The sequence below is a fragment of the Lactuca sativa genome, chromosome 4, assembly GCF_002870075.4.
Source record: "Lactuca sativa cultivar Salinas chromosome 4, Lsat_Salinas_v11, whole genome shotgun sequence".
In the NCBI taxonomy this organism is placed as follows: domain Eukaryota; kingdom Viridiplantae; phylum Streptophyta; class Magnoliopsida; order Asterales; family Asteraceae; genus Lactuca; species Lactuca sativa.
Window position 1 is genome coordinate 10,260,200 of NC_056626.2, and position 6,673 is coordinate 10,266,872.

The 6,673-nt window shown below is 35.4% G+C and overlaps 1 long non-coding RNA gene across 13 annotated transcripts; it reads left to right on the forward strand.

The window, feature by feature from the left end:
- Positions 1–1,090: 1,090 nt before the first annotated feature.
- LOC111883947 (uncharacterized) lies at positions 1,091–4,192 on the forward strand. Of its 13 annotated transcripts, none has more exons than XR_006190027.2 (5): positions 1,094–1,389; positions 1,786–1,890; positions 1,975–2,584; positions 3,606–3,718; positions 3,821–4,192. It is a non-coding gene; the product is annotated as an uncharacterized LOC111883947 (long non-coding RNA). The 13 variants fall into 13 exon arrangements; XR_008231368.1 differs by having other exon boundaries at positions 1,096–1,389; positions 1,975–2,265; positions 2,485–2,584; positions 3,038–4,192; XR_002847559.3 differs by having other exon boundaries at positions 1,099–1,389; positions 1,975–2,084; positions 2,202–2,265; positions 2,485–4,192.
- The last annotated feature ends 2,481 nt before the right edge of the window (positions 4,193–6,673 follow it).

Below are 6,673 nucleotides of genomic sequence, written 5' to 3' on the forward strand. Positions count from 1 at the left end.
ATACAGTTTTTCTCACAGTATTTTATTATGGTTTTTGAAACACGCAACATATGGTTTTATTATGTGGTACTTAGTTTCGTGGGTTTTGTTATAATAAAAATCGAAATTTTTGGGTGGTATTTTTGGGTCGTTTCATAGTCGTCAGGGTTTATACAACTGGCACTAAGTCCATAGTCACCAGGGTTTAGGCACTAAGTCTGCATAGTCGCCAAGGTTTAGGCACTAAGTCTACATAGTCACCATGGTTTAGGCACTAAGTCTACATAATCGCCAAGGTTTAGGCACTAAGTCTGCATAGTCGCCAGGGTTTAGGTACTAAGTCTGCATAGTTGCAAGGGTTTATCTCGTTTATTGACAATATCATTTTCAAGAGTCCACTCACAATACATGTCAATGAGTTTTTAGAGTACACCGGGTGAACACATCGTTCACAACACCTACAGGTTGCGAGTCTGCTAGTGTTCCACTAGACTGTCTAGAACAGTCTGTGGTTGTCATCCATACTCTGCTAGATAACGGGGCTAACGCTTGGGTAAAAGGCTTCTCTCATTGTTCACCTCTCACCCTTATCATGTGGTCTATATTACCTCTTATCTCATCATCCAACTCATATTTCATCTACACATGTTTTACCTAACATATTTTGTAGATATAAAATACATATACAACTTAGATCATTTTAAAATATGTATAAAATCGTTCATCCAACATAGACAACAAGTATTCAGATAATATGCACACATAATACGTAATTCATATAAAATACTCCATATCTATGTGTAAGATGAAAGTAACTATGCACTCACCTGATAAGGTAGCGATTCTGTACTCGGACAACGCTTCGTTTACTTAAAACAATTTTTCTTTGACAAAACCTAATATCATTACCACTAGAGTTTAGTCTATTGTTAACCGAAACTAATTAATAGTCTTGTTATTATTATTATTAATATAAATATATTAACCTTGGCTTGCAACATGAATAGTGAATTAGCCAAGTGTTTGGCAGAAAAGGCCCTCTCTTTATGGGTGTACCTGCAATCCCGTCTTCGTTTTTACATGGGGGGTATTTTTTGAAACTATGTGTATTCTTTGTGAACACGTGCTGGTAATCTATCACTGCCTCCAAATCCTTCCACACCAATATGCTCTCTTGCGGATCTCATTCATCGACAACCTACTCCGCTTTTCTCTGTACCGGCCACCGGTCTAACTCCTCACCATTGCGACATCATCAAAAACCCTAAATCCCCTTTCATATTAAAGCCACATGTCCGGTTGCTTCCTGATTCCGATTGTTGATAGAAGTATCTGAAAGTTCGGGATCGGATTTCGAGTTATTCACTGATCATCGCGCTATTAACTATTTAAGTTTAGCATCGATTCATGGTACTTTTGACAGCTTGAGTTTTTGTTGATCAACTATTTCGTATGGTTGCTTTCGCGTATCATGTAGAATTTTGTAGATATAATAAGATCGATATGCTCTGATTTTCTTCCTGATTTGATCATAGAACTTTAAATATGGTTTTGTTTATCTGAGGCAAACTTTTATCGTTTTGCTTAGTTTGAATTAGCTTCTGATCATATTGAAAGCCAGTTATTATGATAGTCTTGAATTTGTTAAAGCCACATGTCCGGCTGCTTCCTCATTCCGATTGTTGATAGAAGTATATGAAAGTTCGGGATCGGATTTCGAGTTATTCACTGATCATTGCGCTATTAACTATTTAAGTTTAGCATCGATTTATGGTACTTTTGACAGCTTGAGTTTTTGTTGATCAGCTTCACGTCCGGCTAGAAGTCTTCGCTTCCTGAGGAAAACCTCCGATTTATCCCCACCTCAGCTCATCGACATGGAAGAAACCACCTTCTCCTTCTCTTTCTCAGGTATCAAATCGATTTCCTAATAGCTCAAGTATCAAAACGATTTCCTAATACCTGAAATCGATTTTATTCTCGGTTCTTATCAAGGTATCGTCGATCAATTGGACCCTCTGTATAACCAATTGCTCTGCTCCTACATTCGAATGGGAGGTTGAAGGTACCCATGTCACCATAATGTTACAGGTTTCATATTACAAGTAATATTTTTTTTTATCTGGTAATTTTATGCAGTTTTTGATGTATGTGTTCTTTGAGTTGGTAGGGATACCATTTACTTACTTTGGTTTCCCATGTTTTCATGCTTGCATCTACAGTTCCGTTCCTATGGTCCAATGTGTAACCTTTTTATAAAAGAGACCTGTTTTGCTCACAGGAGAGGTAAGTGTTTCAATTAAATTTAAACTTATAGCAATGAATATGTTTTATTAATATTTACAAAAAAAAAAAATAAAAAAAAGTTGACAAAATTGAGAAATCCAATGCATGTCACATTCCTCGGATCTTATCCTTGGTGTTTGTGGTACCTTATTTGGCTGAAATTGATTTTCTGTTACAAACACACACACAGTACCAACCACTGTTTGCCTCGACTTGCAGAGAGAGAAAAAGGATGATTTGAAGAAAGTAGTTGCCTTACATTGACAAACACAGATTGAAGAATTCAAAAGAAAGTTGTTGGTGATGAAGCATTTTAAAAGTAAAAATTACATGTTTGACTATTTACTTAACCAACCTATTTACCATTTTGCTTAAAGAAAATACAGATTATTGTTTTTTTAAACAAGATACTATTTAATATTTATGTTATAAAATGAAAATAAAAATTGTAACTTGCATGTAATTCAATTCCTTATATAATTATCTTTCAACTTAGAGCTTCATCATATAGGATTCTTGAGTTTACACCTTAGTGCTAGACCATCTTTATACCCATGACAATTTTTTTTGTTTTATTTTACTTAAAGAAAAAAAAAGAACATATAAAATAATAATATTAATTCCAGATTGTATTATTTTAGTAAAAAGATCCGGTTAGATACCAACAAAACCAAAAGGAAGAAGTTATTAGTCATGGTGATTCATAGGAAAGAAAATCAATAAAAATTATATTAGCTGGTGTTGAATATGAAGTTTGGCTTTTTCTATGCAGGAATATGAGTCAAACAAGTGGAGAAACAGATACTTCTTTTTCTAATAACTTCGTATAATAATATTTGGTTGTTTTTTCTTTTTTTAGTAAAAGGTGAAAGAATATGAGATTATTTTAAATTTTGGTCTAAACTAAGCCTCTGTTTTATGTATCTATCAATTTTGGTCTCTGTTTCATGGTTTCATAATCCCCTTTTGTTTTGAAGGCCAACACTTACTTTACTAGGCTTTGTCTATTTAGATGAAAATTGCAAAAAAGAAATGACCCTGTAGATTTGTGTGACAACAATTAATTAATTAAAGTACGGTAAAACAAGGGTAAAATGGTAAATCGATAATATATATATATATATATATATATATATATATATATATATATATATATATATATATATATTGATTTGTGACGAGTCAAAGGTTTTGTCCAAAACCCGGAGGAAAATAGGATGTCTAGATGTAACAAAATTACAAATAGTTATCAATTGCCAAATTTGTTGATGTTTATAATATATATACAAAAAGATTTTTATAGTGTTTGGTTTAACTTGCTTTTTTATCCATATAATTAGAATGCTTGTTGGAGGTTTGATTACAAGTGTATGTTCAAAAGGGATGGTATAGGGACAATGGACGAATTTACCCTTGATAACCAAACGGGATGGATGAATTGAAATACGAGATGGTAGGATCCTAATTCCCACAACTCACCCTCTGTAATCTTCTTTATTTTCATTCATATCCTTATTCTTTCATTTATGTTGATTTAAGTCCTTATACTCTTAAGCTTACATGAACAATCGGATGGATTCATGGCTCGGTAATAGAAAAAGAATCCTGGTATTGAACAGAGAAGACATGATATCCATCTACTGACTGGAATGCTTGGGCTGATTATTATGGCAAACAAGATATAAAGGTCTGACAGCTTTGGATAGTATACAATCGTATTCTCTTTGTTCATTCTATCTTATTTCTTTGAAAAACCAAGAGAAATAAGGATTATTTGCTATTTTTACGAAAAAATATAGGGAACCATGGAAAGGAATCAAAAATTCCAATTCTGTCATATTCCCTTAGAATCCGTGAACCAAACACGCTCTTAGCGAATTTTCTATTTTTGAAATTTCACTCTTAATAAAATTTTCTATTTTATTTATTTCAACATATATGTAGAGGCTATTTTCGTCTTTTAACAAAAAAAATAAAAATTAAGGATGAATTCAATTTCCTCTTACCCAACCATACGAATGGTGAAACCCTTAAAACACCAAATTTGAAGGATTTGGCAAGCATGCATGATTACAGACCATGGAATGGAATCTCCAATTCCAATTCCGTTGGAATCCACATACCAAACTCGTCCCTTACATTCATCCTCTAATAAATCAAAAAAAATCTTATAATTATTTACAACTCATGAAATTTAGGGAAAAATGATTCATTATTATTATTATTTTGGTTTAAATTCTTATCACTAACTTTTCTACAACATTCTAATTGACAATGAAGGAAATTTTAAGCTAGCAGGTTTTGGCCTAGCTTGTTCATTCTCAAATGATCATAGTGGGAATCATACAAATCGTCTCATCACTTTATGATATAAGTATCCACGTCAGCACTCTCTCTCTCTCTCTCTCTCTCTCTCTCTCATACACTCACAAACACCAAAATCTTTCGGTTTCTAACCGGTTGGTTGTCTAATCACCCTTTGATTTCTTTTATTTTTTTATTATTTTTTTTGTTTTTATATTGCAAAAAGTAGCTATGTACTTAACCTCTATGCTCTAATGTTTACCGATAATAACAACATGCTTGGAATTTTCAATCGGTTTTGTTAATCGACAACCTCTCATATTGTATCTTATGTTTATCGCTTCAATAAACTGGTTATTGAGACATTTTTTTGTTGTAGGGCACTCTAAAATATTATGAAGATTCAGGTTCTCAAACCGTTGGAATGATTTGTGTAACACCCATAAAATTTTCCAACAAAATTAAACTTTTCAAAAACACCACAAAGTATCCATGTTTTACAAAATCATCCAAACATAATTTGTTTCATAATTTATTTTCAAATAACTATGCACATAACATATTCTAGCATATAAATCAGATATCATTTTCCACAGATCATCAATCATAGCAATCTCATTTGTCTGGACTACCGACCTAACCAAGTCACTAGCATACAAATCTATCATAGCATAACACACCCTGCCAATCCTGGTATCGATCTAACGGTTCATTATAGCATGCGTCACACCGAGTCATAATAATAATAATAATATCCTAAGGGCCGACCTTGGTGCCTTAGATCCAATTGATACAGTGAGGATAACTCACCTTGCTAGTTGTGCGGGATGATACTGACTGCTCCTCTAGATAAAGCTCCAACCACCTGGCCTGTACCCACATGTGATCTACTCAATAACTACTCAATTACCAAAATGCCCATAGAAAGTACAACACCATTTATAGACTAAGTCAAAGATACATGTCACTGGTCAACAGTCCATGTTGACCTCTCAGCTGAGTGTACCTATCCTTTCCCTTAAATCCTTACAGATTCAAGGATTCCTCGACTCGACTCGTCGAGTCCCAAACAGACTCGCCGAGTCACTACGCGACTTAAACGTCTGAAATCCCCAACCTAGCTTGGCGAGTCATCTCCCAGACTCACTGAGTCCACCCATACCTATTACGATCAAAACCTCCTTAACTCGCCAAGTCATCTCCCAGACTTGCCGAGTCTGCACGGGACCAAATCGATCAAAACTGTCCTTGACTCGCCGAGTCCACACGGTATTTCCATAATCCAAAGCTACCGAGCTATTCCTTCGATCCAAGCAGTAGATCTAGGTCCTTAGAGCATATTAGCAACGTAAAGTTGCTACCTTTACGTGATTCCATGGCTCATAATCCAAAAACCAAGCTTATAATGAACTCTTCTCATGGGATAAGACTTATACATGGCAAAATCCAAGGCTTTCTGCATCTAGAACCTAAAGAGAACCCAGATCTGGAGTTTCAACTCCAGATCTAACTTGTACACCAAGATCTCCTCAATCTATTCCAAAAACAAACCTTAAAACCCATAAAAGGAAGATCTAGAAAGGGAAATAGCCAAGGAAACAATTGATTACCTCAAAAATGATCTCAAACTGATGTGGAATCCGAAACTCCACTAATCCCCTTGGAAACAAGCTCCTTGATCTACAAAATTCCTTCACAAAACACTTATCAAGCTCCAAAATGCTCCTAAGAATTCTTACTCACGAAATTAGGGTTTCTGGCTCTCAAGAGGTGATGAGAGACTGGGGGGGGGGGGGGGGGGGGGGGGGGCGCTAATGGTCTAATATATAGGGTGCAAAAACCATGGAATTTAGGGTTTCCTCTGCCAGCCGAGACTCGCCAAGTCCCATGACCAACTCGCCGAGTCCAGTCATTAAATGACGTGTCCAACCCGCTGCTACTCGACGAGTCATAACATCAACTCGTCGAGTAGGCCTTAAATCTTGCATTCCAATTAAGAAATAATAATACCAGACAGTCGGGGCGTTACAATTCTCCCCCACTTGACTTAGACTTCGTCCCCGAAGTTGGCTGCGGTGAACAATTCCGGATAATGCTCTCGCAT